Here is a 19,892-nt window from a genome sequence, read left to right on the forward strand (position 1 = left end):
GAGTATGTCCCTATTCATCGCTCAGCAAGACAGGCGGGACATTCCCCCGAGCCGTTCCAGCCACCACCGCCACCACCGCCACATCCGCCCTCCACTGAGAAAATCATGCGCATGTTTGAAGAAATAAGGAACAATGATTCGGTTGAGCTATTGACTAGTGTGCAAGCTATGGTTGGGCAGAATGGAAATCAGAATGGTCATCCCTCCAAGCTGTCAGATTTTCAGAGGACCAAGCCTTCTAGTTTCACTCAAGTTATCGATCCTTTGGAAGCCGATGATTGGTTAAGGACTATTGAGAAAAATCTGGAGGTTGCTCGCACTAAAGAAGATGACAAGGTTCCATTCGCTACGCGTTATCTTAAAGGAGCTGCCGCTATATGGTAGGATAATGTTAAGGCTATGTGGCCCGCGGACGAAGTGATTATTAGGACTAAATTCAAGGATCATTTACACAAGTACCATATTCCAGCCGTGGTAATGAAGATCAAGCAGCGTGAATTACTCGCTCTCACACAAGGAAGCCTATCAGTAAGTGAGTACCTGCACAAGTTCAACCATTTGGACCGCTATTCTCTTTATGATGTGGCCACAGAAGAAAGGAAGGCCGATAGATTTTTTGGAGGATTGAACCAACACCTCAGGTGCACTCTCACTATGTTTGATTTCCCGGATTTCCAAACTCCGGTGAACAAAGCCCTCATCGCAGAAATGGAACACAAGCTCGTGCATGATAATAGGCCCGCTAATATGACCTCAAGCGCAAATTTGAGCCCAAAAAGGATGTGCAACCAGTGCAGAAGGCTCGTACTTGGCAGCAAACTCAGGTTGAGTAGAAACCCAATTGGCAGCAGAATGTTAACAAGACCACTACCCAAGTCAAGAATTTGGTGACCATGTCGGTACATGAAGAATGTCAGCACAACAATTCTTGCTTTATTTGTGTGCAAACCGGACATTATACCAGACAGTGCCCCAAGAAAGGCAAGCCAACCACTCCACTCAGGCCACAAGTCAACCACTTGGAGCCTTTTTCCGCCCAGAGGACCATCCAAGGACAAATTCACCACCTCTCCGCCGACGAAGCCCAAGAGAACCTAAAAGTTATCATTGGTATGTTTCTTGTTAATAACATACCCGCAATAATTTTATTTGACTCTAGGGCTTCCCACTATTTTATTTTGTGGAGTTTCGTTGCCCAAAACAAATTTCCTTGCTCGATTTTGGGAAAAAGTATGAAGGTACAATCCCCGGGATTTGTGCTCCAAAGCAATCTGGTCTCCCGTTATTTGGAAATCGATATCAAGGGAGTCACATTTCCAACATCCTTGACAGTCATCGAGTCTGCCAAAGTGGATATTATTTTGGGAATGAATTAGTTAACCCAATATCAACTATGCCTCAACTATGCGACCAGAGAAGTCACCATGACAAGTCGGGAAGGTCGAACCACAAAATTCTATGGCCAGATAGGTATACCCAAGAAGGAAATGGTTTTCACGGCTGTGGCCGAAGAATTGGAATTGATTCCTATGGTCAATGAGTTTACAGATGTATTTCTCGAGGAATTACCAGGAATGCTGCCAGACAGGGTGCTTGAGTTTGCAGTTGACCTGGTGCCTGGAACCGCACCGATATACAAGAAGTATTACCGGATGCCTTCGTCAGAATTAGTGGAATTGAAGAAACAGCTTGATGAGATGCTTCAGAAAGGATACATCCGTCCAAGCTCTTCACCATGGGGATCACCCATGATATTTGTGATAAGAAGGATGACAGTCTTTGGATGTGTGTGGATTATCGACAGTTGAATGATGTCACGATCAAGAACAAGTATCCACTACCAAGGATTGATGGTTTGTTTGATCAACTCAGTGGGGAAAAAGTATTCTCCAAGATTGATTTGAGGACCGGATATCACCAACTCAAAATCAAGAAGGAAGATATTCCCAAGATCACGTTCACTACTCGATACGGTCTTTATGAATATACTGTCATGTCTTTCATCTCACCAATGCCCCTGCCTTTTTCATGCATATGATGAATAAGATATTTATGGATTTCATGGATAAGTTTGTGGTGGTATTCATCGATGACATCCTCATTTACTCAAAAAGTGAAGAAGAGCACAAGGAACACCTCAGAGTAGTTTTACAAAGGCTCCGTGACCATCAGTTATATGCGAACTTCAGCAAGTGTGAGTTTAGGCTCAAGCAAGTTGGGTTTTTAGGGCATGTTCTTTCAGCAGAAGGGATAGCTGTCAATCTGAGTAAGGTGAAAGACATGCTTGATTGTACCGCACCCACGATAGTATCAGAGATCCGGAGTTTCCTTGGATTAGCCGGATACTACCCCCGGTTTGTCGAAGGACTCTCTAAGATTGCCAAGCCAATGACAGAGCTCCTCAGGAAGGATAAGAAGTTTTAATGGACTAGGGACTTCGAAAGGAGTTTCAACGAGCTAAAATCCAGATTGACATCAGCACTAGTATTGACTCTTCTAGACATCTACCGCAGTTTTGATGTATACTGCAATGCCTCCATGAAAGGCCTTGGATGTGTACTCATGTAAGATGGCAAGGTTGTGGCCTATGCATCCTGACAGTTGTGGCCTCACGAAGGGAACTATCCAACACATGATTTGGAATTGGCCCCTGTTGTGCATGCTTTGAAAATTTGGAGACACTATCTCACTAGAAAAAGGTGTCAGATATTTACCGACCACAAGAGTCTCAAATATGTATTCACTCAACCAGATTTAAACCTTCGATAGCGAAGATGGCTTGAGTTGGTCAAGGATTATGACCTCGGGATAAATTATCATCCTGGTAAAGCCAACATGGTTGCTGATGCTCTCAGTCGCAAGCCTGCCAGTCTGAATGCGATAATGGATTCCTTGCCTCCTAAACTTGGTGATGAGATCACTCAGCTAAATTTGGTGATAGTTGATGCCAATCTTGCCAACATATTGGAAGTTGCTCCTACCCTCGAGGTTGAGATTCATAGAGCACAAGCAGATGACATATCACTACAATCCCATGCCAAGCGTATGCAAGAAGGAAAGGCTCAGGATTTCTCTAAGGAAGCAAGGTACGCTAAGGTTTCGAGGAAGGATTTGCGTACCCGATCAAGCAGACCTGAGAAAGAAGATCTTGGCAGAAGCACACGAATCTTCGTATTCAATTCACCAGGAGGTACCAAAATATATGAAGACCTTTGCCAGATATTTTGTTGGGATGGAATGAAGAAAGATATCGCATATTTTGTCGCTTGCTATGATATATGCAACAAAGTGAAGGCGGAACACAAAAAGCCTGCCGGACTCCTTCAACCCCTACCTGTCTTGCAATGGAAATGGGATGATGTCTACATGGATTTCATCACAGGCCTACCAAGGACTTGCCGAGGCAATGACGCAGTATGGGTCATAGTGGACACATCAACAAAGGTAGCCCACTTCATTCCCATCCGGACCACCTATCGAGCCGATCAACTTGCACAGTTACATGTGTCCAGAATTGTCAGTTTGCATGGAGTGCCAAAAACCATTACTTCAGATCGTGGTTCTCCCTTTACTTCAGCCTTTTGGTCATGTCTCCATCAAGCCTTGGGGACAGCCCTGAAATACAGCACAACCTATCATCCTCAGACAGACGGGCAGATTGAGCGAGTAAATAAGATACTCGAAGATATGCTCCGAGCATGTGCTTTGGCCCAAGGACCCAAGTGGGAAGATTGTCTGCCTTATCCGAGTTTTCCTACAAGAATAGTTTCCAGACGAGCTTGAAAATGACACCTTATGAGGCTCTGTATGGCCGTAAGTGTCGCACTTCGCTAAATTGGTCTCAAACAAGAGACAACCGCATTTTCGGAACTGATTTGATGATGGAGGATGAAAAGCAAGTCAGGGAGATCCAAGATAGACTGCAGTTGGCCAAGTCACGACGGAAGAGTTATTATGATGCAAAGCACTGTCAGATCAGCTTTGAACCAGGAGAACATGTGTATCTCCGAGTCACCCCCATGAAAGGAGTTAAGAGATTTCATACCCAAGGAAAACTGGCACCCAGATATATTGGTCCATTTCCAGTCATGTCTAGAGTCGGAACAGTTGCTTATCAGTTGGAATTGCCACCGGAATTGTCAAACGTACACAATGTATTCCATGGCTCATAGTTAAGAAGTTGTATCTCGCCATCGGAGAAAAGGACTGATATGGAAGAGATAGAACTTGCTAAGGATTTAACATATGAGGAGATACCGATCAGAATATTGGATGAGATAGAGAGAGTCACTCGCAGCAAAGTGATAAAGTTTTATAAGATTCAATGGGAGCATAACACCAAGGAAGAAGCAACCTGGGAAAGAGAAGAATTTTTAAGGAAGACCTACCCAGAATTGTTTTCCCGAGCAACCAAATCTCGAGGACGAGATTCATCCTAAGTGGGGGAGGTTTGTGATAGCCTAGATTTTGCCTTCTCTCTTTTTTCCGGACTTCATTTGACTTTGCTTTGAATTTGGGTTTTTTGAATCAATTCAAATGGACTTCACAGTTGGGCATGTCCTTGATTTTCACCCAAGTGACCCATCTATCTCTCATTCAACATTCTTTCTCTGAAAAATCCCAAAATGACACAAGGAATATATTTCATAAAAGAAAAATCTTCAATTTCTTCTCTGAAACTCAATTCAGAAACTTGTGCTCCAAAGCAACCGTCATTTTTTTGCTCCAAATATCCTGAGAAAATTCCCAAATATTCTTTCAACCTTGGCCCACCTTCCTGAGAAAAAATATTCCATAACTTTTTGGAATATTTTTGCTATAGAAAATCATTGTTGTTCTGGCCTCAAAAGGCACTTTGCATAACAAGTCTATTTTTCCTTGATAATGAAGCTGATTTTTCTTGAGCATCATTACCCTCTTAAACAAAGCTTAACCGTAGAAGATGAGCCCTAATCACCTTCTAGAAGCCCTCCAAACTTTGCGACCAAGTTTCTGACCAGAAACTTGCCAACAAGCTCAAGTCTCATCTAGTCGGCCTGGCAGTGTGCCATCACTCTTCCTAGACCTAACGCTAAACAAACAACACCCCAAACATAGTTTGGCATCGCGTGGGCATCATTTTGACCATGCCAAGGCGGTAACCGCATGAAGACATGGCTCTAGCAACACGCCCAACGCGCTCTGCGCTACGCATCATGCGTCTGTTTCGCGTGTGATCGATCCAGAGCGCGCCGACGACTGCCGTATCGCGGCACTGTCTTTGTCTCATCACCTTTGACCTCTCCCTGGCGCTTGCCGATGCTAGAGACGCCATAGCGGGCACGGGCACGACACGGCCAAAGCCACAGTGCGCCTCGTGCCTCTCTGGTCTTCCTTCACCGCCTCCTTAGCTCGTCCGCATGCAGCACAGCTCTCGCGTGAAATGTGAGCCCCTCTACCCATCGCTGGCTCAGTTTGTCATTGCTCGCCGGCTTCCTTAGAGCCCCGGCGGAGCCACGCACCCCTCTCCCCATCCGGCTATAAATTCTATCCCCTCTCACCCATCTGAGAACTCAAAACCCACCACCCAACCTCCACAACACCGTAGCATAGCCGCAGCCCCGCCGGGTAGGCCTCTGGCTGCCGTCCCTGGCCCGAGCTCGCCAGCGATCCCCGCAACCCCTCCTACTCATTGTGGTTCCCATCGAGCTCGATCCACCCCTTAGGCCACTCCTTGGATGTCCACTGGTGATGTATGGATGTGTCGGAGCCCATGGAACCACCCCTCTCCGTCATCTTCCTCTCCTCCAGTGAAACCCGACCGCAGCCGCCGCTTTCGAGCTTGGTAGCGAGCTGCTCCGGCCGTCTCTCGTCGAGCCGCGAGTACAGGCAGGTGCGCCTCGACCCCGTCTCTCTTTCTATCCCTCTGGATCCGGCCAAGGACCCCTCCTCGCTGGCGTAAGCTCCGACGAAGTGCCGCTGTCGCTCTATTTCTCTCCCACTCCCTCCACACCTGACCAGCGGGGCCAACTGTCAGCCTCTCCACTCGCGCCCGAAGCACTATGAGTGGAGGCGTATTTTGAGAATACATCATCGACGTCACCCCCTAGTTTCTTTTTAATTCAAATTTAATTCAAATATTTGACCAGGAAATTTGACCAGCCACAACTTTTAAACTATATGTCCAAATGAGTTGATTCTTTTTGCATTGTGTTTGTTTTGAAGAGCTCTAGAAGCACACCAAAATGGAGATTTTTCCTTGCTGTCTAGAACTTTTGGTGATTTTCAGACTGGTTCTTGATATTTTGTTTTCCTATTTTTAAATATTTTCAGCGGGAGAAGCTTGTCTTGAAGATAACCAGGAGGAGAGTGAACCTTCTCTACACTATGGCAAGCCACACCAACATTTGGATGGTGTAATTTCAATATCTACGAGTTTTTTAATTTGAATATGAGTTATTTTCATGCATTTAGTTATTTAAATAAATATTTCTTAGTGCTAGTTATTTTGTCATGCTTGAAATGCTGGGTTAAGGTACTAGTTGAATGCATGAGCTAGTTTTAGTTAGTAGAAGAAATTTCTATTGAAGTGGTTATGCTTTTATGAATAATGGTAGTTTCTTTATGTGATAAATTGATTTTTTATATCATGAGGTAATTAAAATAATGAATGATAAAAACCAGTAAAGTAGAACCAGTAAGGTTTAATGATGAGTAGTGCAAGTAGGACATTTTGATGATGTTGATCCGATCACTTTGAGTGTTATGTTTTGCATGTCGAATAGTTGCATGATCATGGAATATGATGACATGAGTTATTTTTTTCAAGTTAAACCTGATGTTAATCCAACTTGAATATAATGTTGATCGAGTCATAGTGCCACTGAATCGAGTTTTTCCCAGTGCGACCACATTTGCCTTTATGGGAAGGTCTTGATTCGGTCTGTTGTCATGCTTCTCGCCCGTGCCTCCAACGAGTGAAAGTTATGGGCGTGCTGTACCCTGGCCCGGTAAGCAGACATAACCTTGTGGGCCTGTTTGTTGTTATGGTACCTTGTCCCCGTTTGGGACTGTTTTTGCCACGACGGTGGCCGTTGATGTCTTTGGTAGGCATAGGGCCACCCATGACTTAGCCTAGAGGGGAGTTGGTCGGAGTGGCCGGGAGAGCGTCATGGAAATGGGAGGGTTTTGTCAGAACGCTGTTGGTCCACCTGAATGAGATGACGTGGCCATGGATTCCGTGGTGTGGGTCAAGTGCGCTACCTCTGTAGAGTGTATTTAATCTATCAATAGCCGCACTCGGTTATGGACAAAGCTCGTGAGTAAGTCACACCATGAATCAACATTAATAAGTAATGTTGCACACTAAAGATTTATTGTTGTCACTCGTTATGTGATGATTAGTGGAATCGTGAGATGATCGTGGTTGGCATAAAAGTGTTGTCTTCATTTGTGATCTGGGTATGATCACCGTTTGGTTACGAGGTAACCCGTCTAGTAAGAGAGTCCGAGAGACTCGGTGCACAAGTTGATTTCACCGCATCAGTAGTATGATTTGCATTGCATTTATTAGAATAATTGTCATGATATTGTTTGCCATTATGCTTATGTTTATTGTGGGCTTGCAAGTACATTCAATGTACTGACCTGGCTTCTCATGCCAGATTTCAGGCAAGTCATATCAGATCGGAGAGCTTTCCGCGTCTAGATCGTGTCCACATCGGTGTCCTTGTGCTATGGAGTTACACTTCATCGTCGTTCCGCTGCCACGTAGTTATTGTGATCGAGGCCCCTTCATGTTCATAAAATAATGTAAATACTATTCGGCAGCACCGTGTGTGCTGCTTGGCTTCGCAACTTGATGCAATATCAGACCTATGTTTCCGCTAGCATCAATAAAGCGGTTATTTTCTATACCATGTTGCTGTGTGTTGCTAGAAGACTTGATCTCTGGGCTGGCAATGCAAGGGAAACCGGTTGCTCTGAGCAGGGGTGCCACATTGAAACTCTTCATCAAGATCAGCATCCGTCGTTAGGGACAGACAGGGGGTCCAGCTCCGGATGGCGACAACACCATGGCAAGTGCGCTCGAGGAGGGTGGTGGGATCTCAGGGACGGTCCCTATGGCGGGGAGTGGGACCATGGTCATGAGAGGGATCTTCACCTCGACAGCCACTTCCCCTACCGGGACGTCCTCCGGGGAATGCTCCTTCATCGACATGAAACCTACCCAATCCTGGCAGCAAGATCCTGTCCCTCGGCAGCAGCGAGCACTGCGGCTTCATCTATGGCGGCCCTTCCTATATAGGCCACCACCTCTAGAAGGTTTGGTTCTTCGGTTTGAGGGGATACATATGAGAGAGCCAGTGAATCACGAAGAAGCGAAAGTCTTAAACAAATAGAGAAGCCAGGAGAAGCAACAAAAGCAAGAAAGAAAAGAAGGAAGAAATGGACTACCTGGAGAAGTCTGTCGGACAGGAACCTCTGTTTACCTGGCAAAAGCTGTTGCCGGGCCCCGAACTTCACCCTCTGCCATGGTAGTCCCGGCAGCCTTCTGCGCAGCACCATCCACGAAAAGTTCCATGGGGTCTCTCTAGCTCGAGTGGTGGGGGAAGCATGCCCCTCCGGGAGGGGATCGCCCAACGTCATCTCACCTCCCCCTCCACATGAGGGAACAAGGAGGCCGTCTCCATCACCCCCGGCGGGTGGAACCAAGTCTCCGCTCCCAGGTCGAGGGCTGGGCTGGGGGCTCGGCACAGGGTCCTCTGCGTCACCCCTCGCCAAGACCGATTTCTCTACGCCCTTCAACGATTGAAGACGTCGGATCTTCCTCCGAGAGTGGTGGACGAGGGTTTTCGTGTCCTCTTCCACCTCCCTGCCGGTGACAACAAGAACAAGAGGTCAGTCAGCAAAATTAATTGGGTATGCACAAGCTATCCACAAGAAATCCTCCTTACTCTTCTGCAATGAGCATGTAGTCCAAATTGAACTCCATGGTAGGTGGAGAGTCCCATCTTCTCTTTAGGGATGGAGAGGCAGAACTTCCCGGCAGCTTCGGTGCCTGCCGCGGCACCGAGGGCTCAGGGGAAGACGAGCTCTGCAAGGAGCTCGAGCCGGAGTGTCGGTGAAACGACAACTATGGGATCACGGGGATCCCTTCTACAGTTGGCAGGGAGATAGATACGTGAAGAGCAGGTCTAGTGATTAGCGCGAGGGTGTTTTTACCAAGGTTCGTGCCGCAATGTGATACGTCCATTTTGCATCATGCTTTTATATCGATATTTATTGCATTATGGGCTGTTATTACACGTTATGTCACAATACTTATGGTTATTCTCTCTTAGTTTACAAGGTTTATCATGAAGAGGGAGAATGCTGGCTGCTGGAATTCTGGCTGGAAAAGGAGCTAATATTGGAAACCTATTCTGCACAGCTCCAAAAGTCCTAAAACTCCACGAAAGTCATTTTTGGAATTAATAAGAATTATTGAGCGAAGAAAGTACCAGAGGGGGCCCACACCCTGGCCACGAGGGCGGGGGGCGCGCCCACCCCTACTGGGCGCGCCCCTACCTCGTGGGCCCTCTGGTGGCCCTCCGGTGCCCATCTTCTGCTATATGAAGGCTTTTACCCTGGAAAAAATCATAAGCAAGCTTACGGGACGAAACTCCACTGCCACAAGGCGGAACCTTGGGGGAACCCATCTAGGGCTCCGGCGGAGCTGTTCTGCCGAGGAAACTTCCCTCCGGGAGGGGGAAATCATCACCATCATCATCACCAACGATCCTCTCATCGGGTGGGGGTCAATCTCCATCAACATCTTCACCAACACCATCTCCTCTCAAACCCTAGTTCATCTCTTGTATCCAATCTTGTATCAAAACCACAAATTGGTACTTGTGGGTTGCTAGTAGTGTTGAATACTCCTTGGAGTTGATGCTAATTTGTTTATTTGGTGGAAGATCATATGTTCAGATCCTTAATGCATATTAATACTCCTCTGATCATGAACATGAATATGCTTTGTGAGTAGTTACGTTTGTTCCTAAGGACATGCGCGAAGTCTTGCTATTAGTAGTCATGTGAATTTGGTATTCGTTTGATATTTTGATGCGATGTATTTTGTCTCTCCTCTAGTGGTGTTATGTGAACGTCGACTACATGACACTTCACCATTATTTGGGCCTAGAGGAAGGCATTGGGAAGTAATAAGTAGATGGTGGGTTGCTAGAGTGACAGAAGCTTAAACCCTAGTTTATGCGTTGCTTCGTAAGGGGCTGATTTGGATCCCTAGGTCTCATGTTGTGGTTAGGTTTACCTCAATACTTCTTTTGTAGTTGCGGATGCTTCAAATAGGTGTTAATCATAAGTGGGATGCTTGTCCAAGAAAGGACATCACCCAAGCACCGGTCCACCCACATATCAAATTATCAAAGTAACGAACGTGAATCATATGTGCGTGATGAAAACTAGCTTGACAATAATTCCCATGTGTCCTCGGGAGCACTTTTCTCATTATAAGAAATTGTCCAGGCTTATCCTTTGCTACAAAAAGGATTGGGCCACCTTGCTGCACTTTATTTACTTTCATTGCTTGTTGTCCGTTACAAATTATCTTATCACAAAACTATATGTTACCTATAATTTCAGTGCTTGTAGAGAATACCTTACTGAAAACCGCTTGTCATTTCCTTCTACTCCTCGTTGGGTTCGACACTCTTACTTATTGAAAGGACTACGATAGATCCCCTATACTTGTGGGTCATCAAGACTCTTTTCTGGCACCGTTGCCGGGGAGTGAAGCGCCTTTGGTGAGTGGAACTTGGTAAGGAAACATTTATATAGTGTGCTGAAATTTTCTGTCACTTATTACTATGGAAACTAATCCTTTGAGGGGCTTGTTCGGGGCATCTTCACCCCGACTAGTAGAGAAAAGAGTTGCTCCTCAACCTACTGAACCTATTGAAAATGTTTACTTTGAAATTCCTTCGGGTATGATAGAGAAACTGCTAGCTAATCCCTTTGCAGGAGATGGAACATTGCATCCCGATTTACACCTTATTTATGTGGATGAAGTTTGTGGATTATTTAAGCTTGCAAGTATACCCGATGATGTTGTTAAGAGGAAGGTCTCCCCTTTATATTTGAAGGGAGATGCATTGACATGGTATAGGCTATGTGATGATACGGGATCTTGTAACTATAAACGATTGAAATTGGAATTTCACCAGAAGTTCTAACCAATGCATCTTGTTCATCATGATAGTATTTACATATATAATTTCTGGCCTCGCGAAGGAGAAGGCATCGCTCAAGCTTGGGGGAGGCTTAAGTCAATGTTATATTCATGCCCCAATCATGAGCTCTCAAGAGAAATGATTATTTAAAAATTTTATGCTCGGCTTTCTCCCAATGATCGCACCATGCTCGATACTTCCTGTGTTGGTTCTTATATGCTGAAGACTATTCAATTAAAGTGGGATTATTGGAAAGAATTAAACACAACTCTGAAGATTGGGGTTCCGACAATGGTAAGGAGTCAGGTATGACACCTAAGTTTGATTGTGTTAAGTCTTTTATGGATACCGATGCTCTTCGTGGATTTAGCACTGAATATGGACTTGACTATGAGATAGTAGCTTCTTTCAGTGAATCTTTTGCTACTCACGTTGATCTCCCTAAGGAGAAGTGGTTTAAATATAATCCTCCCACTGAAGTAAAAGTAGTTGCACCTATTATATTTGAAGAAAAGATTATCACTTATAATGACCCCATTGTTCCTACTACTTATGTTGAGAAACCACCTTTCCCTGTTAGGATAAAGGATCATGCTAAAGCTTCAACTGTTGTTCGTAAAAGTAATACTAGAACATATACACCCCCTGAGCAAAGTAAAGTTAAACCTTGTATTGCTATGGTTAAAGATCTCTTGGTTGATTATATTGATCGGCATGTTATTTACTTCTATGAGGAACCTGCTAATATTGCTAAACCCGATGCTAAGATACATAGACCTGTTGTAGGCATGCCTATTATTTCTGTTAAGATAGGAGATCATTGTTATCATGGCTTATGTGATATGGGTGCTAGTGCTAGTGCAATACCTATTTCCTTATATGAAGAAATTATGCATGATATTGCACCCGCTGAGATAGAAGATATTGTTGTTACAATTAAGCTTGCCAATAGAGATACTATTTCACCAGTTGGGATTGTTAGAGATGTTGAAGTCTTGTGCGGGAAAGTTAAATATCCTGCTGATTTTCTTGTTCTTGGTTCCCCACAAGATAGCTTTTGTCCCATTATATTTCGTAGAACCTTCTTGAATACTATCAATGCTAGGATTGATTGCAAAAAGGATGTTGTTACAATTGGCTTGGGGGATATGAAACATGAGTTTAATTTTGCCAAATTTGGTAGACAACCCCATGATAAAGAATTGCCTAGTAAAGATGAAATTATTGGTCTTGCCTCTGTTGCCGTACCTCCTACTGATCCTTTAGAACAATATTTGCTAGACCATGAAAATGATATGTTTATGAATGAAACAAAGGAAATAGATGAAGTATTCTTTCAACAGGGTCCTATTCAGAAACACAACTTGCCTGTTGAAATCCTAGGGGATCCCCCTCCACCCAAGGGTGATCCCATGTTTGAGCTTAAACCATTACCTGATAATCTTAAAGAGAGGGGACTCTGGGCATCACTCCTCGTCGTGCACCCTTGTGGGCAAGGCGTTCTGCATCGGGTTCTACTGGCCCATGATGCTCAATGAAGCCACGGAGCTGGTGAGATCATGTGATGCATGACAGTTCCATGCCACACAAATCCACCAGCTTGCTCAGGGCCTCCAGACCATTCTCTCTCGTGGCCGTTCATCATCCGGGGGCTTGATATCCTAGGCCCGTTCCATCGAGCAGTCGGGGGATACCGCTACCTGTACTTCGCCATCGAGAAGTTCACCAAATGGGCGGAGGTGGAGCCCATGTGCACCATCCTAGCTAGCTTGCCCGTCAAGTTCATCAAGGGCCTCATGAGCCACTTCGGGGTCCCCAACCGCATCATCACTAACAATGGATCTGATAGCACGAGCAACCTTTTCAAAACATATTGTGCTAACCTTGAAACGCAGATATGCTACGCTTAGGTGGCACACCTATGGAGCAACGGCCAAGCCGAGCGTGCCAACATGAAGGACCTAAGTGGCCTCAAAGGAGGAGCTTCAAGAAGAAGCAAGAGGCCTATGGCAGGGGCTGGCTCGATGAGCTCCAGTCCGTGTTGGGGTCCATCCGCACCACCTCGACAAAGCCCACAGGCGAGACCCCATTCTTCCTCGTCTACAGGGCTAAGGCGGTCCTCCCTTGTCGATGTCCTGGACTTCGGGGTATCCAGTCCTGCCTGCCTGTGGCCCACCGCGTGACTCCATTGATGGCCTGGTACATCCAAGCTTCAACACCGACACCGCGAGACCCTTGCGAGGGGCCAAGCCTCGCGAGGCGGACGATGCCAAAACCCCTGAAGGAGGTGGCCTCCTTAGGAGGGCTCCTAATGGGCGGCGAGTTCTATGCAAGTAGCTCACAAGGCTCGACTAACGTGAGCCATGACGACCAAGGCCAGGCGGGCGCCAGGCGGGTGCAGAGCACAGGTTTCCTCTTTGGTGCAAGGGAGGCAAGCCACAAGCATGGAGTCTCAGGGAATCAGCCGAAGGTGTCGGATGTTGGGTTCCGGCAGACCCTTGAGGTTCGAACACTGGGGTGTGCACGAAGATCTCTCCCCTACCGATCTACGCTTGATCGCCTCGTGAGATCTAGGCTCGGAACGATGAACAACGCAAGGGACACGAGATTTATACTAGTTCGGGCCACCGTTGTGGTGTAATACCCTACTCCAGTGTGTGGTGTAGTGGATTGCCTCAGGGGCTAATGATGAACAGTACAAAGGGGGAACAGCCTCACAAGAGGTGTTCTTGAGCTGGTGCAATGATCTGCTTGGGTGAGTTTGATCGCCTCTCTCTCTCTCTCTAGGCTATCCAAGGTCTGGATTTGCTGCCTCTCTACTATGGTGGCTAGCTCTATTTATAGAGGCCCTGGGACTCTTCCCAAATATTAAGCGGGAAGGGCGCCAACCACGGCCATTTTGAAGGGGAACATATAGTACAAGTTATCCTGACTAAAGTTGGTCTTCGGCTGCCAAAAGCACTGGTGATGACGTCGTCTTGGGCTCCACGGTGACCTCCATCCTACCGCTCCGCTGGTCTTGGTCTCGTTGCACTGAAATGGCAACCTTTGCATGATGCCTCAGTACTCCATGTCTGTGCTTGCCCCCTTTGCACCAAAGAGGGAACAAGGACACTGCGCAGGCCGACGCCCGCCTGGCGCCCGCCTGGTCTCGGTCGTCACGGCTTGCGTCACGAGCTCCTCGTGAGGTACCCTGCCTTGATCTCTCTGCCTCCTTGCGAGCCTGCCTGGCGAGGCCATCCCTGAGGTAGCCTTGCGTTGTTCGCCCCGTGAGGCTTGGCCCCTCGCGAGGGTCTTGAGTCTTGTGCTGATGAAGATGGGCCGCACTGGGCCACCACTTGAGCCACGCTGCAGGCAGCAGGCAGGCAAGTTTGGGGACCCCCGTGCCCAGAACACCGACAGTAGCCCCCGGGCCCAAGGCGCGCTTGGACTTGGCTTAGCAGAGAAGCGAAGTGGCAAGTGCGGAGCGCCACGGGCCCCATTAGCCTGCGGCCTTGGGCGCCGCATGGCAGTTGATTGGACATGGGAGTCTCCGCTTCCCCATGTTGCCTCAGCAACCGCTCGACTTGACAAGTCCCTACATGCAAAAATGACCCAATGATTACCTGAGATCATGGTGGCCGACGGTTGGCCTCCTCCGGACTATAAGTACGGACGGGCGAGAGCCCCCATAGTCTAGCCCTTCCTGCTACTCCCTCTCTTCTTCTTCCTCGCCCTTGCTCCACCTTACGCCAATGGCGCCGATCCACCGGTTTTCTGCAGAAGAGAAGGGAAAGGCCCCCCGAGAGGGTCCTGACCCACTTCCGCCGAAGAAACGGCCTATCCCCGGCAGCCGCGATGTGGTCTCCTGGCAGGGGTCATCGCGGCCCTGCTACGAGCGGCCGCCGCCTGGGTTTCCGCTGCCTTTGGACGCCCGACTCGAGGGCCCAGGAGGAGAAGATGTTGAGAAACACCAACGACGCCGACGGCGGTGCCGGCGAGTCACGGCGGTGCACATCATCACCCCTGGCGTCCACGCGGAGGTTTCTTCCCGCGAGTTCGTGCTTCACGCCGCCATGCCTCCGCGATCTTGGATTTGCCTTCCTCCCTCCTTCACCTTCGAGATGCCGCCGAGTGGGTCTCTAGAGCTCTGGCTGCAGCACGCTGGCTATAGCACCCTTGCAACTGGAGCGAAGGTTGCGGTCGTCGCTTCGGGCAAGGTCTTCATGACCCGGGGCTGGGGCGAGATCGCCCGGGTCTGCCGGACAAGTGGTGCCCTCGTAATTCATCTTGAATACGACGGCGCCTCCTTTATGTTCTTCAAGGTCTTTGATGCGGAAGGCCACCGGCTGGAGTGCTGCCCCAAAAAAGGCGACCGGTGTACCGGCGTGGCGAGGGCCAGGCCGGCCAATCGCCTCCCCAGCAGCTCCTCAGGCAGCAACGGAGGAGCTAGAGGAGCCAGAGGATCCAGCGACTTCGTCGAGCTTCATGCGACTCTGGAGACGAGCGACGACAGCTACGAGCCCCTGAGCTTGCGTCGTGCTCGGAGCAGGACAGCCACGTCATGCCGTCGGCGCCACTGATCCGGATGGGGTTGGCGCCGGCGCCTGATGGGCCACTGTTGATGATGGCATCTCCTGCAGAGGTGCGCGTAGTTAACGCTCCTTAGAATTGGCGCCTTTTGTTCCCTACGAGGAATTGAAATGACACCCCATGGGGGTATGTGAGGCGCCTGCCATGTCTTTTGTGAACTGTATATCCTTATTATGAATCGGTGCTAGATGCGTGTCCTGTCCCGGCTCGGCTCCCCCTTTCTTTCCTCACGAGGGCTTGGTGCTCTACGCTGACAGGTCCCGGTCCCCAGGCAGGTTTCAGCCGTCGCTGGTATGCCAGGTCGCGATGCCGTGGTCAAGGCCAGGAGGTGAGCGGCCCAAGGTCCAGTAAGAGCCCCTGAATCACGATGCTCGGGAGGTCCCATTTAGCGCTCAAGCAGCCTCCCCTGGGCGAGAAAGGCAGGCAACATTGCCGTGACAGAGATGCAATAGGCGAGGGTTTGGCATTGAGTCATTTTAGCTTTTGCGTGACTTATCTCATAGGTTTGGAGTTGTCCTTCGACGAGGTGTCGGGCCTACGTGTCGGCAGCTGGGGTGTTGCTGGGTGAGGCCCTCGTGAGCTTCTCCCCTCTTCCCCGCACTTTCCTTCATGGTCTACGTCCTCAGATCCCGGCCCTCGAGCGAGCTTAGCCGCTGCTGGTATGATAGGTCGCGATACCGTGGGTCAAGGCCAGGGGGTGAGGGCTGGAGAGCCAGTAAGAGGCCATGGGTCGCAATGCTCAGGCGCCCCCCTTTTAACATGCAAGCGGATCATGCGGGAGAGAGGGAGAGAGAGAGCTCTCGACGCCCCCCCACCCTATTCCTGAAGCGGATCCTGCACACCAATCATGAGGGAAAACGAGGTGTGCCGTTACGGTTGCCAGCCAGCCATTGGTTGCTCCGAAGGAGTGATTGGGGCACTGAGGGTCTGGTGAGGTAGTGCTATACGGGGCTGCCGTGGCCAGAGCTCGACCACTCAGGTTTGTCGGTGTTGCGGGGATGGACCCATGCGCAAGCGCCGTTCCAGAGCGAGCGGCTCCAAGGGTATGTGTCAATCGAGCTGGCGATTATCTCAAGCAGGTTAATCATGAAGGAGCAAATCAACTTAGATAGATGCAGGGAAAGCAAATGCCACTGGGTTAGGCCTCAGCGGCTTGGGGATGATGCAGCCCGAGGGGCGCCCCCAGCAAGATAAGCAGAAGACATAAGCAAAACGGATACACGCCGCAGGGACGGACCCACGCGACCTGGGAATGATGCAGCCCTAAGGGCGCTCCTAGCTGAAACGAAAACTGAAAAGAAGTCACCTGACACTGTTGCAGAATGATAGTTGGTGCAGCTGGCGGTGCGGGGCGAAGAAGCCGATCCTCACGAGCCCTCGGGACTCTGAGCCTTGGTAGGCTCAGGAGGTCCGGGCGGCCCATTGAGGTCCATCCCCATCTCCTCCAGGAACGCGCGATGCTTGGCCACCTGAGCTTCCAGAATGCTCCTGATCTGGCGCTGGTGGGCTACGGCCACGTTCGGCAAGCCGTAGGGCATGCGAACAAAGCTGTGCGGTGGGCCCGCGCAACGCCCCACGCGTGAAGGCCAGAGGCACTCCTGAGAAGCGACTCAATTGAGCCCTGGGTAGTCAATACATACGCGCAGCCTGCCATCCTTGCCTGGATGGGGAGCTACGCCGGGCAGACGGCGATTGCCGCGCATGACTCTCGATTCCTCCATATCCTGAGTGGCCTTGGTGATGAACTCCTGAGGGTTGGGTCCTTCTTTCCTTACGCCTTCCTGAGGGAAGCGTGCCGCGAAGCATGCCTCCAGGTTGTGCCCAAGCGCCTCCCTTGTGACCTTGGCAAAGTCGGTGGCTCCCCAGGAGAGAGCCCCCGAGCCCTACCCGAGGAGGGTGCCGGGCGCGCCTCCCTATGCGATGGAGGGTGGCACCCCTTGGACGAGCGCATGTCCAGACGCCGGCGCCTCCGGAGGTGCCTGCGTCCTGAGGCCTTGAGCCAGGTGATGTCTTCTTCTTCTTGGGAGCTGCTCCAGGGAGGTTTCCACTCTTGCTGTCCGGGTCTTTGACCGACGCGGCCTGGAAGGCGCGCTCGAGGGAGCACACCGCATTCTTCTCTTCACAGGGGACCATGATCACCCCACCGCTACCTGGCATCTTGAGGACGTTGTAGCCATGGTGAGTCACTACCATGAACTTGGCCAGGGCCGGGCACCCGAGGATGGCATTGTATGGCAGGCGAATGTGAGCGACATCAAAGTCAATGAGCTCGGTGCGGTAGTTGTTGCGCTATACAAAGGTGACAGGAAGGCGGACCTGCCCTATCGGGACAGTGGAACCATCGGTGACTCCTAAGAAAGGCTTGGTTGGCTGAAGCTGATCATATGGCACTTAGAGATTGTTGAACGTCTCGACGGACAAAACATTGAGTCCTGCTCCGCCATCGACGAGGGTCCTGGTGACTTGCACATTGCTGATGACTAGGGAACAAAGCATTGGGAGGACATCGGCCGTTGCCGCGCACTTGAGCTGATCCACTGAGCTGAACATGATGGCGCACGCAGACTACCTGAGAGGGCGCGTGGCCTCAAGCCTGGGGAGGACTGCATTCATCTCATGAGCAAACTGCTTGAAGATGCGCTGTGAGGCTGGGGCCTGAGCGCCGCCCAGGATGCAAGCGATTGCGTGTGGCTCCTAGAAGCCCCCAGCCCCCTCGTCTTGATGATGGTCTTCATTCCTTCTTGGTGGTGGTGGCAGAGGAGGAAGGCCTGCGTTGTCTTGCGGGCGGTCCTCGCGAGGCTGATCTCTCCAAGCTCCCTCGCGAGGCTGGTCCTGCCAGCGGTCCTCGCGAGGTCTGTCACGCCACCCTTGGCGAGGGCCACGGTCATCCCATCGTCCTCCACCTCTTGCTCCGCCTCGATCGTAGCCCCGATCGTTGCGCTTGGGACATCGACCAACACGGCCTTCTCGCACGGCCTTGAGTTCTTGGCACTCGTTGGTGTTGTGGGCGTGGAGATCGTGGTACACACAGTACCGGCTGCCCTTGGACGACTCCGGCTGGTCCCTGCCGCGCTTTGTGTCTGGCTCCGCTGTGAGTACAACTACTCCCTTATGCTTCACATCCTTGGCCTTGGCTTTCTTCTCTTCTGGGTCCGCTGCTGGGAGCTCGAGAAGGGAGAGGCGCCCTTCCTCAGCCCTTGCGCACTTGGTCGCCAGGTTGAACAACTCCAGAGACGTGCACAGATCTTCATGGATTGCCAGCTCCTCCTTCATCTTGACATCATGAATGCCATCGGAGAACGCCGAAATGATGGCCTCCTCAGTCACCTTGGGAATCTTGAGGCGAGCGTTGTTGAAGCGCTGGATGTACTTCTGAAAGGTCTCTCCAGGCTACTGCATGATGCGACGTAGGTTACCCACTGCCGGCGGACGGTCGCGAGTGCCCTGGAAGTTGGCGATGAAGCGGGTGCGCATCTCGTCCCAGGAGGAGATCGTGCCAGGAGCCAGGTTCAGGAGTCAGGTGTGGGCACCGTCCTTGAGCGCCATGGGAAACCAGTTCGCCATGACCTTTTCATCCTCGTTGGCGGCTTCGGTGCCCATCTCGTAGAGCTGTAGGAACTCCGCGGGGTCTGTAGTGCCGTCGTAGCGAGGAGGCAAGTCAAGCTTGAACTTGCCTGGCTAGGCGACACTGCGTAGCTCGGGGGTGAAGGCGCGGCAGCGTGCGGTGGCCACCGGGGCCCTTTGCTGGTGCTGGGATTGCTCCTGGAAGTTCCCACACGCTGCTGCTTGGAGCAGCGCGGGGTCTTGACGTGGTGGCGCGGGGATGCGGTCATGGCGCACCGGTGCCGGGAGCACGCGAGCACCTTCTTGGGGGCGAGGGATTTCTTGGCAGCTCCTTTCTTGTCGTGCAGGCACCTAACGCGGTGGGTCTCGTCCTGGGGCCGCGCGCCTTGGAGCCAGTGCGCCTTCTTGGGGAGGAGGTGGCAGAGGCACCTCCTGATCCACGCCTCCTGCGCAGGATGGAGGGCGAGGCAGTGAGAGGGAAGGCATCGGAGAGCCCCCTGCGGCGCTGACAAGCTCGGTGATGCGGGCGAGCCAGTCCTTGTA

This window comes from Triticum dicoccoides, chromosome 4B, assembly GCF_002162155.2.
Source record: "Triticum dicoccoides isolate Atlit2015 ecotype Zavitan chromosome 4B, WEW_v2.0, whole genome shotgun sequence".
Lineage (NCBI taxonomy): Eukaryota > Viridiplantae > Streptophyta > Magnoliopsida > Poales > Poaceae > Triticum > Triticum dicoccoides.